Below are 23,001 nucleotides of genomic sequence, written 5' to 3' on the forward strand. Positions count from 1 at the left end.
AGAAAGAAGAATTGTAGATCTAGAACCTTCAATTTGCAAGATTTACATGGAGTCATTAGTTTTGGAGCCATTAACCATGTCAACCTAATTTTAGGATGTCCATCCATGTTGACCTAGTCCTTCAATCTCAGAATTTGGGGATATTTATTTGTTTTTTTCCTTTCATCATTTCATTCAAAAATTTGCAAATGGAAGTTCATAAAAGATTCAGATCTGAAAGTTATTGAGCATAAACACATATTTCTCTATGCATTTCAAGGTGAGCCTTTTACATTTGATTTCATTTCATATCTCTACCCTAGGTTTACATCTTAATTGGGCTGATTGTATTTACATAGCATCTAGATTTACATTTCTTAAGAAATTAGTTCAATTTCACATTCACATTATCCTATCAAGGACCTAAGAGAGTGTATTTCTTGGTATTGCATTCTTCTTTACAACCCAGATTTAGTATTAGCACCCTTATTCCTTTGGGTCCTAGCAAATTTAATTCAGATCATAAGTAGAATCATACTTGGAAATCCCCCTTTCCCTCACACATGCTTATTTGAATGACTTGGTGCCTTGCAAAGTGAAGGCCTACATCTTATTAAAGTGCTTCCATTTTACCACTAAACATTTTGATGAACTTGACTTGTGCCCCCTTCTTTTTGGAGTTAGATTATTTCTTCTAGGTGTTTATCTTCTTTTTGTGAACCCAAATTTTTACCCTCTTTCTTGGAATCTGATATTCTTATCGATGTAAACCCCCTATCTTTGTGGTGTTGGAATGTTTTGCATATCTTTGGTTTTTCTTTCCATTGGTCAGATCTTCTTTTTATGTCCCTAATTTTACAAATTCCTACCTATAGAATTCTCATTAGAAAAATTTGTAGACTCATGGGTTTGTTTGATGATACTCATATTTTTTCTCATTATCTTAATCCTATCATGAAGCATAACTCTTCTCACTCATCTCACAATCAAGGTGATGCTTTAAGAGTTCTACCTTCACAAGATCATAAGCTTTCTAGTAAATTTGATAAAGTGGAAACTTGTTTTGCTCAAGAAAATTAGAATCTTGATAGGTTGTTGTTGTTGAAGCTCTTAAGAAGATTTTTAATAATGATAATAACAACCTTGCTATCTTTTGTGGTATATATCATCTTATTAATACTCATGCTAAGTCTTGCTCAAGAGTTAGGATAACCTCCTCTTTCTTCCGCCACTATTGAACCTTCTATTCTAATTTCTACCACTCCTTCTAGAATACCTACATATGTTCCACCTCTAATGACTACTTCTAAACATATTTCACTCCTTTAAGTGTTAGTCTTCCTAATCTTTCACTTTTTGTGAGTGTTTCATCCTACTTCCATTCTTTCATCATTGCCTTCATATAATGTGGTTCCTTTTACTTATTCAAACCCTTTACCCATCCCTTGCAATCCTCTATTGACATCCTTACATATTCCTTCCACTTCTAATACCTTTCCTAATCCATCTATTATACCCATGGCTACTAGCATGTCTTCTAATCTTACTGTTACTACCTTGGTTCAAACCATCTCTTCTTCACAACAACAACTTTCTCATTCAACCCAATCTAAGTACAATATTCCTACATGTGATGTAGTGAATCCCCTTTCCTTAGATATCCTTCATGTTTTTATTATACAACATGTTGAGGTATCTCACCTTGAGACTTGTAATGGTTAGGGAGATCCTATGATTCACATTAAAACTTTCCAAACTATATGTAGTATTTTTTCTCATGACTATAGGCTTATGGCTAAGTTGTTTCCATGCACCTTTAGGGATAGAACCTTGAAATCATATTTCTCTCTACCTCCTTATTCTATTGATTCTTTAAAACTCTTGTTAATGCTTTCATTCAGTAGCTTTAGAATAATATTGGTCCACAAATTTGTTTGACTAATTTAATGCATTGTAAGAAGAATGTTAAAGAGAACATTACTAAATTTATTTGTAATTTAAACATTTGTATGCTTAGATTTCTTATCTTGTGCTTTATCATGATATTCAATGAATTTTTATTTCTAATTTATAGAAAGAAATTAGGAATATGATTCTTTTTGTTGAGTGCACCTTCTTTTCATACCTATGTATAGTGCTTCACCATTACCAATTACAAGAGAGTCAACTTGAGAGCTCTACTCTAATGGCTCCTATTTCTAGTGATAAGAGTGATTTCATTAGACATTCAACCAAGTTCTTTAAATCTAAAAACTTTATCAAAATTAAATCTCCACATATAGATGGTGATCATGTAACTAATACATCTTGATTTATGACTACCTTTTCCTCTATATTTTGTCCTAATCATTAATATACTTACTTATTTGATCATTTGTCTGAGGTGATGACTAACTTGATTCATGCTCATGTTATTATTCTTCCTCCTATTCATCCTATTGATCCTACTAAACCTCTTCCTATGTCTATTCATTCTAAAGCTTTCTATCAATATCACTGTCAACCAAGTCATGATACTCAAAAGTGTTATGGTTTGAAGAACATTATTCAAGACTTCATTGATTCTAAGTCTATTTATGTTGATGCTCAAGTTAATCATATAAATAAGTTTTTTTCACCACCTAATAATAATTTGTGGATTTAAACTGAACCTTTTCTTTCACACTCAATGAATGTCATTAATTAACCTTCTTCTTCAAATTGTCATATTTCTTATGATGAGAAGATAGAAGAAGTGAATCATGTGGTTAATCATGTTAAGTTAGAGTATCAACCTTTGATTCCTTCTTGTTCTACTTTGGTTGATCCTTCCTTTTTTGTGAATGTTATCGCCAAAGAACACCTTTTTAATAAATGGTTACATAGAGATACTTACGATTCAACTCTTGTATGGATTCAAACTTGTAATGGTTTTCTTTACTAAACTCAAGGTTCTATCACTTATCTATTACTATTTTAGAGAAAATTGTTTTTACCACCTTTGTGGTTATTTCTACTTCTAATCAATTTCAAGTTAAGCTTGGTATTCCATGACTTTATGCCATGCAAGCTGTGTTGTGATGTAGAGCCTAATTAGACTTGAAGGCTTATCCAGTGCAATTTTCTCCCCATATTATTTTTATGATGGTTTGTGATCTGATTAGGATCTATGACTATTATAGAGGAATGCTAACTAATTACATAAAGTCAATTTAAAACTTTAATGAATCAAATTAACATAATTGAAAAGAAAGAACAACACAAAATTAAATAACAAAAAGAGCAATGAGAGAAAGGGACACAACCCATTTGATCTCGGAGTTTGTCTGGTATGAACTACATCTTTGGGTCCTACTCCAATAGGGGGACTGATTTTATTAACTCCAAAAATTTGGTACAATGTTACAAATCATTCCCTCAATAGCACAACAATAGCACGCTAATGTACAAGACTGAAAAATGTCCTCCAAGAAAAATTCTCTCCAAGCTCAAAAATTCTGAATTCTTTGTCTGCCTCCAAAAGGCCCCTAAACTCCCATTTTTATATAAAAAAATAATCCTAGAAAGCCTATAACCATAAAATATAAAAATAGAACTTTTTAACAAATACCCTTCAAAAATACCCTTTAGCCATTTTTGAAGTTTTGGCTTCATGGGTAACAAAATAACAAAATAACCTTATTTTAACAAAGGTTAAGTGGCTTAGTTTTAATGTTAAATAAATAATCACCTATGTATATGTTAATCCACACAAGTGGCATAGTGGTAGTTAAAAAATTTAACTGCCCGATGGTTGGGGGTTCCAACCCCATCGGCAGCTACTATTTTAAGCGGGTTCGATAGTTTTAGCCTTTAAATAGGATATCTACCATATTAATTTTGAAGATCACCAGTGGTCCAATGGTCACTAGTAGTATTTTGGGGATAGAGGTAAAGATTTTGACCCCTCCATGCCATGTGGTCCTTACACCTGTGCCAAATTTTTATTTTATTATTAATTTTTTTGTTTTTGCCACGTCATCATCCCAGACTTTAGTCAGGAATAACTTTTGTGTATGGGTTCCATTTTTGACAAAATGAACATTATCAAAAAGCTCTTTATGAGACCTTTTATTTGATGTCAACTTTGACCAATTTTAGGGAGTTTGAAATTTTTCCTTTCTGATGGCCTTTGGATTGAGGTTAGACCAAAATTTGATTGGCCATAATTTTTGCATACAGACTCTATTTTCTCTCGTTCAAATTGTGTTGGGTCTAGAATTTCAAGAACTTTAACTTAATGCTAATTATTGGAGTTTTGAAGATACTTCAATTTTTGATGAAAATATCCCCTAGATTAATTTGGGGGAGCACCCCCAAGATAGGGTCAAGGAGCAGCTATACAAGGTAGGGTTGAGGAGCAACACCCCTGTAGGGGTTTTCAGAGGTGGCATCCCTGAAGCCAAAAATGACCTTATATCATAAAAGGTTTTGGCTACTAATTTTCTATTATTCTATCCCTAATTTTGTAAGTGGCAAAAGGATTGTATAAAATGCTTAGGGTTAGGGATTTTCAAAATTTGTGATGCAAAAATTGGTTCTCACAGTGGTATTGAGTTGTAAGGGATTATAGATTGTAATTAGGTTGTAGTCAATGGATAATAATAATATTGGACTTGTTGTTGGTGGACGTAGCCTAGGGATTGGGTGAACCATGTTAAATCTTGGTATCTTGTGTTCTCTTTTGTGTGATCTATTATTTTTTGATATTGGTTATATTTGATTGTAACTGTTATTTCTATTTGAGGTTAATCCTAACAAGCTATTATTTCACCTATTCATAAATGTCTTAAATTTCCTTATGATGGAGTCATTGTTACTATTAATAATTCTCTTTAAAAACCATTACATCCTAGAGATTGTGTTGAGATGAAAAGTCACCAACTTGTCCTGATCATCTTTAAAAACTATCCATGAAATAAAGTAGATAAGATTATCGATCTTAGTTTTCCTAAGGGTTTTTTTACCTCTGCATGTCTTTCCTACTTCATCTACACCTACTTATGCACCTATTTTATCTTCTACATATATTCCTTCTAATATTTCATATCAACTCATTGATGTTCCTTCTATAGATTAACCTATTGTAGCTAGTCATAATCCTTCTGTTATCCCTCGTAAAAAATTTTGTAATCAACATGCTCATAAATTTTGTAAGAATCATCAAGCTAGAGCTAAGGCTCAAGTTCATTCTCTTGCTTCTCAACCTACATATTCATCTCAACCTTTACCTTCCTTTGATTACACCCTATGTGCATCTTTAGTGGAGGTTTGCCAAGGTGATACTATGCATTTGGATAAACATGATGATTATGTTCATATTTTAGATTTTGTTAATCTAGATTGGAAGTTGCTTTAGATGATAGTAATGATGATGATTTAATTATTATATATAACAATTTACCTAAAATATTTTCTATGCAGCTTATAATTACTCCTATTAATGATCATAGTGACTCTCAAAGTCCTTGTTTAGAACTCATTGTGATTCCTACTATTATGGATATGGCTCCTCTTGCAAGTTGCCATCCTTCCTTCCCCTACTATTTCAGACCAAGATGGGGGGCATGTAAAATTCTTGAAATGAACTCCATCCATAATGGTAGTTTGTAGTGTTCTTGTGTTGTGTTTCTCCCATGTTGTGCTTCTATTTTTTCTTTTCTTTTTTATTGCTTTAGATGATCATTGTTGCTTTGTTGAGCGCAAGGGAACAAAGTGATCGCTCCATCATCTACATTTGTCTCTCTTCTTCTATATCAAGTTCTATGTTATGTTGTAAATGTTATTTTATGTAGTGCCTACCCCTAGTTTACTTTTTAGTTATTACTGTCAAACTCTTTTAGGCTAGTTTTTTTATTTTGCTTGATGATCAGTAACATTGTTTTCTAGATTATTGGATATTGTTTCATACTCAATTGATTATATGATGAGACTAAGTTTTTGTTATGCATGATTATACTTTGATTATGATTGTTTACAATGATTATGATTATTTAATGATGTTAGTTAGATGGATAATTTATACACATTTTCTATGGATAATCACCCCATACTTGCATGTGTATGGTGTACGTGTAAGTTTTCTTTATGTTTGATCTTTCTAATGTGGTTGAGGAAGGGAGTCATAGCCACCTACTAGTCAGGATATACATGATGCACCACTTCTTTCCATTTCTTATTTAGTTTAGAATATATGTGTTTGTACATGCATGGATTTTTATGCAGATTGCAAGTACCATGTATCAACTTCCTTGAATTGCTAGGATGAGTGTACCCTATTGCAATATCTCAATGGTAAGAGAGGGGAGATAACTCTTGAGTCTGAATACTATCCTTAAATAATCTTCCCTAAAAAGTAAGGCAAATATCTAAAATGTTTTCCCTTCCAAATTTTTCATATGATGTAAATTCATGATTATAACCCTTGAGTTTGATCTTATATGTTGCATTTTATGATGGGTTTCATAGTTCGTCTTATGGACCTATGTGATTTTTTATGTTAATTAAATCAAATTAAAAGAATATTTAATGAAAAATTATTAAGATAATTTCTATATTTACTTATATTTAATTGATTGAGAAATTAATTAAATTTAAAGATAAAATTATAGTTTTAATTTTAGAGCATAATAATTTTTATTTAAATTAATAATAATATATTTAGGAGATCATTTTTAAATAAATGCTAAATATTATTATTACTTAAGTTAATAAATATTTTTATCAAAAACACTTCAAAAATTAATTAGAGAGAGAGAGAGAGAGAGAGAGAGAGAGAGAGAGAGAGAGAGATTAATTTAATAAAGATATTTTAAATTGTAAAAAGTGTGCATGAATATTTAAAAAGCAATAAAATATTAAAAAGAATTGTGATCAAAAAGTTCTCTACCATGATTACACAATCAGAGCCCTAAATTTAGGGGACAACTCTTTATCAGAGATCTAGAGCTCATTTCACAAGGATCGAGATTTTGGAGAAGGAATTTTTTAAAAGAAGGGTTTTAGAAGAAAGAGGATTTCTTGTGTTCTTTGAGTGGTTGCATACTAGCATCAAATTTAAAAGAAAGAGGATTTCTTGTGTTCTTCATACGGTTGCGTATTAGCATCAGATTCAGGTAGAATCTTGTGGTTTATTTGCACAATGATTTTCATTCTTTGAATTTCTTATCTTCTTTGTGTCTGATAAATCTATTTTTAGAGTTTTATTTAAGATGAATCCCTTGTTGTAAATGTTATTGTTATTCATAATGAATTTATATGTATTTGGGGAATTGAATTTTAGAACCCTCGTTTTGTGAATTTTAATCAGTTGGGTATTTTAATCGAAAAGGGTTTTGAATAGAAATTGAATTATAGAATGCAAAAATTTACTAATTTATTAGGTTCCCCCTATCAGAGTATTTATTTATTTATTTATTTATTTATTTATTTATTTATTTACTTATTTATTTATATTTATTTATTTATTTATTTTTATTTATTTATTTATTTAAAAGAAAAAATTTATTTTGGGGGGTTGTTTTGTTTTATCAAAAATATATATATAAAACAAAAAAAAATCTTCTACTATAGTCATAGCAGTACTGTCTGCGATAGCCCCATTAAATGGCAAGTCAGCAAGCCTTAAATGTCATTACTATAGTTGTAACTTTTTTTGTTTTTAATTTTATTTTTTATAAAATTTAAAATATTAGTTATTAAAAAACTTTATTAATAGTATTTTATTAATTGTTAATTAATTAATAATTAGTAATTATATAATATAGTTTCTTTATTGTTAATTATTAATTGAAATTAATTAAATGGAATTTAATTAAATTTTAATCAATGATAAATATTATTTAATAATGCTTAAATTTATTTATTGTTCTTAGTATTTAATAATTTTGATTATTAATAAAATTGTAATTATTTTTATTTTTTATTTTTTTTATTGGTAAAACGGCTAAGGCCATTATGATATATAGATAAAATTAAATAATTACAATAGTGTTCCTCCGTTCAAACGGGCACTAGTAGGAAAGAACGGGGAAAGAAAACCTCCAGTCTAGCCCAGGACCTCAGTCCTATATTATTACACATGCAAAGGGGCATACCCTAGTTAGAATATCCTGATTAAAATTCCCAATTGGTACTAATTTACATTGAAAAAACTGTACATTGCTTTGTAAATCCAACAGCTCCTTTTAGAGAGCTTCCTGTATTCTTTAATCTAGGCAAGATGATCAGAAGCTTGCATCCCTGTTTGATTACCTTGCCATTGAAGATGTTAGTAGTATTGCTTAAATAATCTCCCAACATAACTATCCAGTGCTAAATCAAATGATATGAAAAAAAGAGGCTTTTAACAAACAATAATACTTTCTAGTCAGTGATAGACATAAACTCAAAAAAGCTCCCGCAAAACAAAAAGGACCAAAAGGAGAAAGAGGGAACAAAAAATAGATAGAGACCAAACTAATCCTGAGATCGAACCACTACCAAACTAAAAACACACCAAAAATAAAGGAAGGAAAAACAACGAAAAGAGAAAGACAAGAACCAGACCAAGGAGACACAAACAAGGTCATGGAAACCAAGGCTAGAAAAAAATGGAGCAGAGAGGAAAAGAGACCAAAAAAGAGGCAAAAAAAAAAAGAAAAAGGAACCGGCTGAAACAAACAACAAAGAAACACAACTCCAGAAACCAAGAGCTCACTAAACCTCTTAGAGAAGGGAAAAGAGGGAAAGCAAGAAAAAGCTCGATCTACTACATTCTAGGACTATCTGACCTCAGAATAACCCGATGCAGAAACACGACCATTGCTCAGGAAAACCAACTAAAGAGAAGGAAACAACATCAAGCACAAAACAGAGAAAAAAGAAAACCTATACTAAGGCTAACAAACAAAAATGAAGAAGAGAAACCAAAGGACAGAAGACAAAGAAAACCAAGGAGATAGCACCAAAATAGCTTGAAGAGAGAAACACAGGGAGGGAAGAAGATGAAAAGCTAAGAAGCTCAAAAAAAAGAATAAAATATCACTCCAGACCCCTGCTATCAAGAGAAGCACAGCCACACTTTAAAGCCAGCATCGAAAAGAACCCATGCTAAAATGTCATGCAGAAGCTTAATAGAAGAAACTCGACATACATTACTCCTATCCCAACATCTAGTGGCTTTTAAGGAAAAAGAGAGATGACGAAAGGACTAACCTGAGAATCCAAACTTAACATAGAATTCTAATCGAGAGTAGGAGTTCAGATGGATAGCCCTCTCCTTAAAATAGAGACTTAATTCAATGAAGGGATCCATACAATCCGTGTATTTCAAAAAAGAGAACCTTTTGAATTATAGCTGAAGCGCTAAGGAAACTCTAGCATTAATACCATAACATTACAGAAGAAAATAAGTATGGGCTATCGAGCTAAAGACAACAAAATTATCAAAAAAAAGGAGCATTTTCATCCCTATTGGGGACCATATACAAATAGAAAGGAACTTAACTTAAACAATATGTACAAAGACCAGTTACTAAACAGATTTGTGGAATGAAAACTAGCTACTTAAGCAAAGAGGGAAAACACGAACAGAGGGCATATGCCAAATTCTTATCAACACATTTTCAAAGAAAAGAAGATAAGCAACCCTTATATAGAAAGGGATCTAAATTAATAGATGAGAGCCTACCTGATCATTGCTCAAGAATAATAAATCAAACTACTATCATTTAGAAAATGCAAAGGATGAATACTTAAATAAAGCCAGAACTCCATAGCCCTGAATTATGATTATCCTAATAGGTAGCCATATATTATATAAAAACTTAGAGTTTCTTAAACACAAAGCTAAGAGAGTGAGGTTATGATATAACATCTGTACATTAGTATCAAACTAAGTTAATAAACTAGAGAGTCGACAGCATACTAACAAAATTGCTTGCTCTATGTGGAAACCTTACTAATATGATACTAATCCTAAGCAAGGATCATATTTCAACTGGACCTCTGCCTTCCTTCCACTGGATTGTTATAACATCCTCGATGTCACTGAATTGTTCCACTTGGTAATTCGGTGGGATCTCAAACTCGAATCTCCTTATGCTTGTTCTTTTTGTATTTGGTGTACTGAAGTCTAAATCATTCAGATTCTCAGATGTCACCTCGGGTTAGATGTAGGCTTTGAAGAGCTAGAGATAGTTAACTATCCATTCCATATTTTCTTCTAGAATGATGTCCCTCTAGCACAAAAGAAAATTCAAACTGGCCTCCATCTTTTTCCACTCATGTTAAAATGTACAATGCTCTCGTATGAGCAGAGATTGGAGATGGGGAGCTATGTCAAGATCCGGATGGCCCAGTGGAAGATTCATGTATCTCACGAGGAAAGGAATCCATAATTTTTTGTCTATACTATAGACCGCTTGTTCAAGCCCCTTTCTCCAAGAAGGGACAAACAAGTGGTGACAAAGCCTAACTATGTTATTAGCTTGAACTTTAGCTCTTACCAGATAGCCTATGAATGACCCAATGATGTCACTATTTGTTCTTCAGGTGTATTCATAATCAAAAAACCCTTCACCCATGGCTTTGTTAAGAGCAAACCATGTCATGTCATCTACTAGGTGTAAAATACAATTCCATCTTTCGGGTTTCACTGCTCCACAAAAGGCCATAGTGAACTTCTCTGAAGAATGGAAGAGAGCAATATTGGATTCCATGCTCAACAATGGTAGAGCAAAGTCGAGTCCAACTAAAAACCCTTGTGAGATGCGAAGGAAAATTTTTGGAAGACAACAATTAAACTGCAGGGGAAAATGTGAAGAAGAGGGTAAATAATGAAAATAAATGTTGGGCCAAAACTCGTGATCAGCCATGATTAGAAAGATAATTACGTGATTCTCCTGATGTTTACACATATGAAGTTGGCGCTAGGATGATGTGAATAGTACCACAACCATCCATTTCAGCTGATTATAAATGCTATGCCACAGGGTATCAAATAAATAAAGTAGAAGAGAAAGGAATAAATTAATGAAGATACAAAAGTACTTGATCTGTCGTGACATAGTAAAGAGGAAGGTTTAAAGAAAAGCTAAAAAGGATAGCAAGAGAATTAAATGGGCTCAAAGAAAATTCTAACTTAAATATGAAAGAAATAAAAAATAAATAAACTAAGGAGCCAGAGAGTAAGCATCATTTGTAAGTAATGAGTTAATTCCATCTGCTCCTAAGTTGGCAAGATGATCTGCAAGTTGATTACCTTCCCTATAGATATGGTCGATCTTGAAGTCAACAAGCTTGTCTATAAGGGATAGAGCCACTTTTAGTTGAGAATTTAGTGCCCAATTGGGAGTGGACCATTTCCTTATAGCATTCACAATACTCTTAGAATCGCCTTTGATGAAGACTTTATGTAAATTTAGATGAAGACATAACTGGATTCCTTAGAGAAGGGCTTCAAGTTTAGCTAAATTATTGGATGTAGGCAAAATTAACTGATCTTTTTTGGCTATCCATAATCCATCCTCATTATGAATGATACAACTAATCCTAGCTATGCCCAGATTTCCCTGAGATGCCCCATCAAAATTTACTTTAACCCATCTAGGGGGAGGAGGCTCCCATTTGCAATTCTTCCTAGCCTCTTTACTAGCCTTAGAGTAGTACAGGGGGGGATTAATCAGATTAGGCCAAGATTTCTTCATGAGGCCATCCCAACTGGAGAATGATCCTTCTTCTAGGTTCACTTTTCTTAAGTAAGTGTTAAATGTTTCTACTATACATGCTTCTATTTTGGATATAAGAATCTCAAGTTTGAGATCGAGATTGCGAAAGATGTGGTGATTCCTTTCCTTCCAGATTTCCCAAATCATGATGGAAGGTGAAATGTTCCAAAGTTTACTATAGACACCTAAGCCAGTAAAAGATGGCCAACCCTGAATCAAATCAGTAAATGATATGGGAAAGGGGGCTGACCACCCTAACATCTATCTAAGCCATTCCCAACATTTTTGGGAGTAGGGACAAAGAAAAAGAAGATGATCCACATTCTCTAAACTTTGGTAGCAGAGAGCACATCTTGAAAGGCCCTAAAAACCTACAACATTTAATTTGTACATAGTTAGGATCCTATTCTAAATAGCAAGCCAAAGAAAGAATCCAGCTTTTGGGAGGCAGGAGGGGTCCCAATAGAGCTTAGTAGGGATGTCCACAAAGATAGGTTTATTAGCATCTAGAATGACCTTGTAACCAACTTCGACATTATATTTCCCATTGTTAGATGCTACCCATATAAGGGAGTCTCTTTTGTTAGGTTGAATAGGTTTCCTACCTTCCACAAACTTCTCAAATTGGTCGATTGATTCTTCATCAAAATCAAGACGTCTGAGAGATTTCCATTTCCCAAATGGATAGCCTTCAAAGTCCACTAGACAATAATAGTTTCTCACTTTATTGCCCCACAGCTCAGTTAGCCTATTCTTAAGAGTCAAGGGTACTTTACAAGAGGAGAGTGGTGGTTTACCTTCCCAAGAATCTTCCCAAAATAATGTTTCTTCCCCAGATCCAACATCCCAAGATAGGCATTTATTGATCAAATGGCGGCACTTTAACATAAAGTTCCAACATTCAGACCCTTTGGGAGGGGAGCAAATTCTAAAAATTGAGAGTGGATCCTCAGTGATAAGATATTTATTATAGAGGATCTTAGCCCATTTATGGTTGTATTCATGATATAGCATCCAAATGAGTTTTGCCCCTAAGGCTTTGTTTTGCCATTGCAGGTTTTTGATCCCTAAACCCCCAAGGGTCTTAGGTTTGCAAATTTTTTCCCATTTGATAAGAGCTAATTTATCGCCATTGGCCCGATCATTCCAAAGAAAGTTCCTCATCTTGGAATTAAGTTTCTTAAGGTTTTGATTTGATATAGGGAGGCAGGACAGAGGGTAGGTTGGGATGGCTAAAAGAACTGCATGGATTTTAGTGCATTTTCCAGCCTTGGTGAGCCATCTATCTTTCTAGGAGCATAACTTTGAGTCCAGTTTAACGAGAGTGTTATCCCAAACCTTTCTAGATTTTGAGCCTTTTTCTAAAGTTATACCCACATATTTGCAAAAGAAGGTTCCTTTCCTAAATCCCATAATCCTACAAATCTGAGATTCCATATCTGGGGAGGTATTTAAGAAGAAAATTTCTGATTTTAGAGCATTGACCTTTTGACCTGAGGCTTCCATAGATAAGTCCAAGATACCTTTGAGGGAGCAAGCTTCAAAGATCTTACTCTTTCCTGGGAGAATGGTGTCATCAGTGAATTGTTAATGTGTAATATTAGGCATGTTTTTCATGACAGTAATACCCGATATTCTCTGCTTATTATAAGCATCTATCACTGCTCTCCCAAAAGCTTCTGCCATAATAATAAAATGAGAGGGAGATAGAGGATCCCCTTGTCAAATTCCTCTTGAAATGTCAAAATAGCCTTCAAGAGTACCATTGACAAGGATTGAGATCTTGGGTGTCGAAATGAACTTGAATATTAGATTAACCCATTGACAAGAGAATCCAAATGCTTCTAGCATTTTACATAGGAATCTCCAATCCACCATATCATAGGCTTTTTGGATATCCAGTTTCATGAGCATACATGCTTTCTTATTGAGGGCTATAGAATGAATCATCTCTTGGATAGTGATGATGCCATCAAGGATGGATCTACCCGGCATGAAACCAGTTTGTTCCTCAGAAATAATCTTGGTGAGTATCTCTTTAAGCCTGTTTGCTAGAATTTTTGAGAAGATTTTATAGACAGTATTGCACAAGGCTATTGGTCTAAAATTTCTTGGAGATTCAGAGTCACATTTCTTTGGAATCAGCGTAATAAAGGAATGATTGAACTTAGCTAGGATAGAGCCCCCATTTTTGGAAGCTTCGATAGCTTTCTAGAGATCCTGACCTATAATATCCCAGCACTTTTGGAAGAAGAAGGCCTAAAATCTATCTGTGCCCGATGATTTTTTTGAATTCATATAAAAAACTACTTTCTTGAGTTCTTCTAAAGTAATAGGTCTATTAAGGTTTTTATTATCATCTTGGTTAACAATCTTGCAGATAACTTTTAAAAGACTAGATTGCACGGTATAATTTGAGCAATGTTGGTTATTCAATAGATCCTGAAAGAAATCAACAAAGGTGTCTACAATTTCTATAGGATTTTCAAAGAAGTTTCCTAGCCAGACTTTAATGCATGTGATTCTACTCTTGGCTCTGTTATATAAGGTAGGATTGTGAAAAAAAATTGTATTGTAGTCCCCCTCAACCAACCATCTTTCTCTTGATTTCAGTCTCCAGAAGGTTTCTTCTTTGGATAGAATTGACTCGTGCTTTGCTAGCAATTCCTTTTTTAGGAGATAGCTACTATTATCCATGCCTTTTATAATGACCTCTAAATTTAAATTTTTAATTTGATTTTCTATATCCAACTTTTCTTTAAATATGTTATTAAATTGTTCTCTATTCCATTTAAGGATGCGCTCTTTTAGCATCTTTAGTTTCTGGATAAAGATAAACATTTTTTATCCTACACAGATGTCTTGTTCCCACCATAATTTGACATTATGGAGGAAGTTTGGGTCTAGGAACCACATCTTTTTGCACTTGAAGGGATTCCTGGAAGGCTTGAGAAGCTCAGTAAATTCAAACCTGACCGGGAAGTGGTCTGACCCATAAATGGGAAGAATTGAAGACTGAAAATTTAAGTTGTTAATGTCTAATTCACCTCTAATTAGAAATTTATCAAGCTTCTTTGCTATAAAGGAAAAGTCCTTTCTTTTGTTGTTCCATGTATAGGTCCCATTACTGGTAGGAACGTCAATTAAGTTGCGCAATGTGCACCATTCTTTAAAGTCTCTAAATGCTTGTGAAAGCACTTGTGAGCCTCCTGTCTTTTCCTTGAAATCTAGTATCATATTAAAGTCACCCCCTAATATACAGAGTTCATTATCTAGACTATCCAGAAGATGACCAATCTCATTCCAAACTAGAAGTTTATTTTTATTATTAACTGGACCATACACATTAATGATTGTAAAGGTTAAATTAGATTTTAAGCTTTGTACTTTGCCACTAATCCAGTTTCTATTACTGTTGTGAATATTAATATTGACCTTCCTAGGGTCTGAGAGGATACCCAAACCTCCTGAGGCCCCTACCGATTTGACAAACGCAAAACACCATACCCCAAGCATTTTGATAAATTTATCTATTTCTATTGAATTTAATTTAGATTCCTAAATGAGAATAATATCAGAATTAAAGGATTTGAGGTTATGCTTAAGTAACCTCTTTTTGCTTGGGGCATTGAGACCCCTAGCATTCCATGTGGTGAGTTTCATACCTGAGCAGGAAGGCACTTCCCCTTCCCATTGTGAAACGGTTGATCTATCTTCTGCTAGTCCTTGTTGAGACTCTCTATTTCTTTGAGTTCTTTTAGGGACTTTCTTCCTCTTTTGCCTTTTGTTTTACCACAACAAGGAGACTTAGGCCCAATTTGTGTCATATGAATCCCAAGTTATCTAATGTTCATCTCTGCTACCTATACTATGACTACCTCACTTACTTGCAGTTGTTCTTGTTGCTCTGAATTGTTGTCTTCAACAATCTGGTTATCTATTTTAGATTGTTTGGAAAATGCTGAGGCCAGTTCTTTCCTTTCAATGTTCAAAATGTCTCTTCTAAGATTTTCACCAAAATAGTTTTCACCTCCCAATTTGATGACCCTCCGAATAAGTTCCTCCTTTTGTGCTACTAAAGACTTATCAAGATTTTTTGGACTAAAAATTTGAATCAACTCCTCAGTGAGCTAGTCGATCTTTATAGCATCCTCCTTTGCCAGATCTCCTTTATATGGGGGTTTCGAGAAGCATTCCTCATTTAGAAATTCTTGGAACTCCAATATTGGTAGATCCTCTTCTTGGATCTCTCCCTTTTGTGACTGTTGAGCCGAGCTGTTGGGAGAAAATGGTGAGTTGAAGCTAGCAAGGGGAGTCTACCAGAATTTACTAAATGTTCCGGATGGGTTCATCCTATTGACTGAGGCTAGGGGTAGAGTTGATAAAGAGGTGTTAGTTTCCTTTTTTAGCTCTTTATTGTTGCTTTTTATTCTTGAAGAAACCATTAACAAATTTTCTCTTTCCTCTAATAGACTTGCTTCATTATCCTCTATGTGGCCTATTTGATAAGGAGTAGAAACTTCTTCCCTATGAGGATCGTAATATTCTAAACTATTTGATTCTATTATTACCCTCTCTTCATCCCATGAATTTGGTTGATCCTTTTCTAAAATGAAGGGGGAATAAGGGTACTCATTTGGGGTCTGCCAAAATTTGGATACTCCTTTGATTCGATTACTGCTGAGTTTCACCATTTTTGGTTCAACCTCTCTTTGTCAATGCGACCACTTTTGATCTTGATTCTCTACTATAAGTGAGGTGTTGTTCCTTCCCCTCTCCTCTATAGTGAATAGAAGAGAATTTTCTTCTTCTAATATGTTTAAATTTAAATTCTTATTTCCATCTCTGTCTGGATCAATTCCAAATACCTCATTGCTTCTGAATAACTCTCCTATTTTGCAAAGGAGCATTTTAGAGAGACCTTCTTCTTTGTTGTTTCCTATTGTAGGTGTAGTTAGTACTAGGCCTTCCTTATCATTCTTATCTATATCTTTATGAACTTCCTTTTCAAATTGTCTTGCAATCATATCTATATCTGTATTGAGTTGATATGGGCCACCCCAATCTTCCTTACTGGTATAGACATTCTGATTATCCACATTTGGTAAAGCTAAATCTAGGCACTTTCCTTGCTCTTTATCATTGATAGTATCTTTGATATGTAGAGAAGCAGGTTCTTCTCTAGTTTCAGCATTATTCTCCTTTTTGTTTTGTTGCTGAAGTTTGATAGATTCATCTCCACTTATTGTATTATCATTTCTTATTGCCTTTGATGTTTTTTCTTATGTTTTTTTTATCTCTTTGGGGATCTCCCAGCCTTCTCCATTTTAGATTTTGTCGAGATATTTGTGCTTTGGGTAGGTGACGAATCTATTACTTTTCCTATTATGATGCTTTTTAGAGAGGACCTCAGCCTATTCTATGCATTCTGAACATTTTGGTTCTTTGAATAGGAGGTTTCCTTACCTTGTTCATGGTTCCTGCTATTTATTATCTGGCTCACCCTAGGAAAAATAGTTCTAAAATCTGAGGTAAGGGGGAGGATCTTGGGTCTAATTTTGTGTATCTCATTAGATCTCAAGAAATCAATGATTTCCCCTTTATACAAGTGAAATTTAATGTCATAAGAAGCTTTACTTGTTTCAACTCTCTTCTGAACTTCTAAAGGGTGTTTAATGTTAACATTAATGAGGATTTTAACATTATTACAATAGAAAAAAGATGCATCAATAGCAATGACTTCACCAACTGCAGAACCTAAAGAATTAATAATGTCTATATCGCACAACTCCTGAGGGAGAGCACTCAGAGAGAACCATGTGGGAATCATACAATCGGCCATTTCTAAGTGAAAATTCTGGAACCATTCTAAAAATTTGACACAATAACCTCTAAAAAAACATTCAAAAACAAAGATGAGTTCTTTCTTAACAAATTCTTCCTCACATTTTAAGAACAAAGTATTGTCTGAATGGTGAAAAATACTTACCTGATCCTGGCAGTTATCTTTTAGCCGATCTATTAAGAGCAAGATTTATTCTAGCGGACCATTCCACATAGCAAAAATCCCCTTCTTAATAAAATCAAACTAGGTGTCATCTGCTGCTTTAATGGAAATCTTAATAGGAAGATCTTGGGGTTTCTTTGGAGAAAATCCTATGGATGGTATAAGGTTAGATGACTGGTTGATATTGATTTGTCTACGATGAGGGGGAATGTAGGAAGAAGGGGAAACAAGCTTGAAGGGAATCTTAGCTACTGGGGTTGCGACCACCTGGGATTTACTCCTTGGATCAGATAAAGAATTAATAAGCTTGGGTTGTGCATATCTAGTCAGATTGAAAACAAGAATTTGATCATCTAGTTGTTCGATGATGAATACTGGGAGAAGGGCACGGGATTCAAATCTTTTTGAGGATTCAGAAGTAGCATCTGTAATGTTTACTTGAAACCCTTCTATCCAGCATAGGCATTGATTTCCTCCAATCTATTCTTCCAAAGCCGAGAACCTATTTTCCATTTTAATCTTAAACCTATTATCTTCTTTCCTAAGCTTGTTATGGATTTTTCTGTGATTGGCTATCGAATCGTCTCTCCTATAGTGATCTCTGGGATGTTTCTTTCTGTTTCACTGGCTCCACTTTTTCCCTAGATTTCTTGCAAGATTCATGTTTGAATTTGTCATTTTTGCAAAGTAGAGAAGAGCTTTTTTTTTAAAAAAAATACTCAACTAATAATATTGTAATTATTTTATTGAATGATCAATTGTTATTATTTTAATAATGTAATAAATAATTATTTTTAAGTTATTTTATGATATTTAATGGTGATCTTTGTATTTTTGTAAGTTAATGGTAATTGTGCGATTTGTTTTAAAATGGGAAATGAGTTAAGTTGTAAAAGGGAAATTTGTAAACCTTATCAGTTCAAAAACTTACATTGAAATGAAAACTCAAACCTTACTCTAAACTCAAACTGTGTGTTTTCAAAATTAAACAAAAACTATGAAACTACACTCTTTGTTGAATGTTTTTTGGTATGTCAATTTTGGGGTTGATTTAGAGTGGTGACTAGTTATATGATATTTACCAAAGGCTGGGGAGTATTGTTTTCATGATTACTTATGATGTTATGATTTGGTTTATGTATACTTTCTTGGATCAATCCTGTTAGGATGATTGTATTGGTGATGCTTGTATTTTGACCAAGTGATTTTAGTACTTGTCAGTTGCTTGTTTAAGGATTGGTGAATGGTATGTAGTCTTTTGAGATCTTTTTTCTTTATTGAGTTTAGGGTAGGTTATTTGTATGTAATGCCAAGAAGTGGCTTGCAATGGAGGCCAAAGCCGAAAGAGGCTACCTCGGTAACCCATTGTAGGTTATTTTAATAAGTGAAAATGCTACACGAAATGAGAGTAAAATGAACTAATAAGAGTTTTTGTCTTTTCTCACCTATGCCTTGAGTGCTAGTACAGACTAGGATGGGAGTCGAGAGGATGCTTGGTTGTGACCTTGTATTGTTGGTATGCCTTTCAATACGAAAGGATACTAGTGCCACATAGAGTCACTAGGGGGCCAAAGTCCATTAAGGCTACCAGGGTAACCTTAGAGTTGACTCATGTGATGACACTTGCCCACTTGCATAGTAGATTCCCTACATGTCTTTATTTTCATCTAGGTTTAGATGTTGTGTTATTTTGGTACCTTTGAGTTAGATTACTTTTAGGTTTTCCTCAACTTATTTGTTGAATTTGACTTTTGAGTTTGTTATCCTATTTGGGACTTGACAATATATCCTTAGCACAATGGGAGTAGACCTTTTTGGGTTACCACAAGGTCAAGTGGTAGTGCTTTTTACTTTTACCATTGAGATCCATTAGTTCAATGTTGTGGCTGGAGTTCCTTGTTTTGCATTTCCTTTCATTCTATCTTTGTGTATTATGATGGATGGTTATACCTATTGTATGTATTTTAATTCATGGATCTTAAAGAGATGATGTAATCTATTTTAATTTAGCCTTTTATACCCTATGACATGTACAGTGGATGATTGTGTGTTTTGATTATTGCCAAGTGGCATTCAGGACAAATGTATATTATTTAAATTGATTTGAACTTGTAGTTAATCTTTAATGTGGATGTGTTATATGTTGGATTTATTATTATTTAAATTTCAATTTAATTCAATGTCTTGGGATCCTTAAGGAATGTAACTTGTTTATGTGTTGCTTGTGTATGAATGTATGTTATTGCTTCTGTTGTTTTATAATTGTTATTATATGTTATCTTCATAATAATAAAAATTTTGGAAAACTTAGTAAAACTTGAGGTTAGTTCTTTTAGATCTCTTTGTGGGGCATTGCATTTGTTCTTACCTATGTGGTCATGTTTAGTCTTCTTGGTTTCTTATGATATGGTAGCACTAATTCTTTTTGGTCTCCATCTTATTGGCCCAAAAAGATTCTTCATTGTCTCTCTTTTGTTTTTTTTCCTCCAATGTGTTATAGTTCTACTTCCTTTGGGGAATGATGATATTTTCATACTTGACATAATATTACATATTATCATATGATCTTACTAATCATTTAGTTAGTAGATCCATTTTGTGCCTTATCTTTTGTTGTGCACATTTCCCTTGATATGTTTCTTCTCTTAGGGGAATCTCATAGTGGAAATGTTATTTTGTGGATGTACGTATAATTATGTTAAAGCTATTGCTTCTATTAAGGCATTTGTAATTGCTTTAACATTAGGGCATACACTTTTCTCATCCCTTTTCCATGGAATACAAATATAGATTTTATGTATAGCTTGGAAAACTTTAGCCTTAATGTTTGGTATGATTTTTAAGGTACACCCAAATGTATGCATTTTTATTTCATGTCTTTTATCATCTCTCCTTTTCCTTTTTCCTTATTACATTCCAAGAACTCTAGATAGTTCATTGCGGCCTGATCTATTTTTGGATCTCTCTCTAAACTTTGATAGTTTGGGAGGCCCGATCCTTATCTTTGACCCTTCTTTTGACTACTAAGAGTTTAAGAAGCTCATTCTTGATCCCATAAGGATACATAGTCCTTATGCCTAGATCACCTTTAGATTCTTCTTTTTGGGATATGGAGTTCCCTTGAAGTTGAGCCCCTTAGTGGACTAACTAGAATTCCATACACACATGCTAGATCTTTTGGTTCATCTCTAATAGGTTGAATAGCATGCCATATACACTTTCTAGACTATTCAATTCCATCCACTTTTGCAGACACATTTTCCCTTGGTTCTTCCCTTATTCATTTTCCTTGTGTAGTTCATAATAAGGCATACAAACCTTGTTGGCAAAGAAACTACACCCCTTTTTTTGTAGCACTTGTCTTTCTTATTTTGACTATGGATGTGATAAGACTCAATTCTATTGGGGGCTTGATGATTTATTTCCTCTTTAGTCATAATAAGATTTTCTCTTTTGCTCTTGATCTACTTTACCATGAGTTTGAGGAATCTCATACTACCACTAAAGTGAGGGTTAAATGTACCATCTTAAACTGGTTGCACTTTCCTTTTTAGACCTTTTAGCTTCCTCATTCTCATGATATCCTATTTAGACCATGGATATGCTCATGCTTACTCTTCTTTTCCTCATTTTCCTCTTCTTTCTTCCATATTTTCACCTTATCTCATTGGCATCTTCCTTAGCTCTCTATGGCACCAAAGACCTGTCCTCCTAGACCATGTTGACCCAAGTCAACATAGTCCCAAACTAGGTCAATCTAGGTCCACCTAATCTCTAATAGTTCCAGATGTCTCTGATAGTTCCAGATCTTGGGCCTAAAAGTCCTCTGGGGTTTAATTAGTCTGTGATCATTATCCAGTTAGCTTGTATTATTTTCTTTCCAAAAAAATCATATATAAGGAGACTTGGAGGCTTCATTTTAGGAATAAAGTGATATCAAGCAATCTCAAGCATCTCATTCTTTCATGTACATAAGATCTTTCTCTCTAGTGAATATTTTGTTGTGATGTGGAGCCTAATCAGACCTGGAGGTTTATTTGACGTAGTTTTCTCCCCATATTATTTCTATGGGGGTTTTGGGGCAATACCCCCAAGATGGGGTCAAGGGGTTGTTTTCCTATTAGATGACTTATTCTAGCCCTAATTGTGTAAGCAGTAAAAAGCTTGTATAAAAAGGCTTAGGGTTAGGGATTTCATAATGGAATAGTGATATTGTAGCTTCTTGTAGTGGTATTGAGTTGTAAGAGATTGTAGATTGTAATCATTGGATAATAATAATATTGGACTTTTTGTTGGTGGATGAAGCCCAATGATTGGGTGAATCACGTTAAATCTTGTTGTCTTGTGTTCTCTTATGTGCAATCTTTTATTTTCTAATATTGGTTATATTTGCATGTAACTATTATTTCTGTCTGAGGTTAATCCTAAGAAGAGCTATCAAAGTTAGATTGTTGTTCTTGTTGTTTTTTAGCCAAAATGTCCTCAATTTTTTAGTGATCCTCTACATGAAAGTCTCATAGTTGAGTGGGAGTGATGGTAAATGAGGGTAAGCTAAAGGCAGAGAAGTTTAATGGGCAGAACTTTTAGTTATGGGAGATGCAAATGGAGGACTATCTTTATCAAAAGGATTTATGGAAGCCTTTGGAAAGTAAAAACAAAGAAACAATGAAATATGATAGATGAGGATTGGGAGATTTCAGACAGAAAGACACTTGGAAGCATTCAATTATTCTTGGCACCATCAGTGATATTTAACATTACAAAAGAAAAAAGGATGGAAGAGTTGATGCAAACCCTAGAAAAATTTTATGAAAAGCCCTCCACTTCAAACAAAATATTTTTCATGAAGTATTTATTTAATATGGAGATGACAGAAAGTGGATCTATTGTAGATCATTTAAATGAGTTTTATATTGTTACTAGTTAGTTATCTTCTATGGGTGTTAATTTTGATGAAAAAATTAGGGCTATCTTGATTTTGTGTTATTTTCTTGAAAGTTGGAATGAATTGGTTATGGCTATGAGTAATTCTATTTTTGGATCTAATACCCTAAAATATGATGATGTGAAGGGTGTTATTCTGAGTGAGGAAAACTGTAGGAAAAATTCAAGTGGATCTAAATCAAGAAGTGCTTTGAATGCACAAAATGGAGGTAGAATGATTAAGAGGGAAAATAATTTTGGAAATCATGGAAAATCAAGAGGAAAGTCAAAGAGAAAGAGGTCTCAATCTAGAGGATTGAGAGATTGCTGGTAGTACGGGAAACCAAGGCATAAGAAGAAAGATTG

The sequence above is a fragment of the Cupressus sempervirens genome, chromosome 5 (genome assembly GCF_028749045.1).
Source record: "Cupressus sempervirens isolate cs-2001-9-10 chromosome 5, ASM2874904v1, whole genome shotgun sequence".
In the NCBI taxonomy this organism is placed as follows: Eukaryota; Viridiplantae; Streptophyta; class Pinopsida; order Cupressales; family Cupressaceae; genus Cupressus; species Cupressus sempervirens.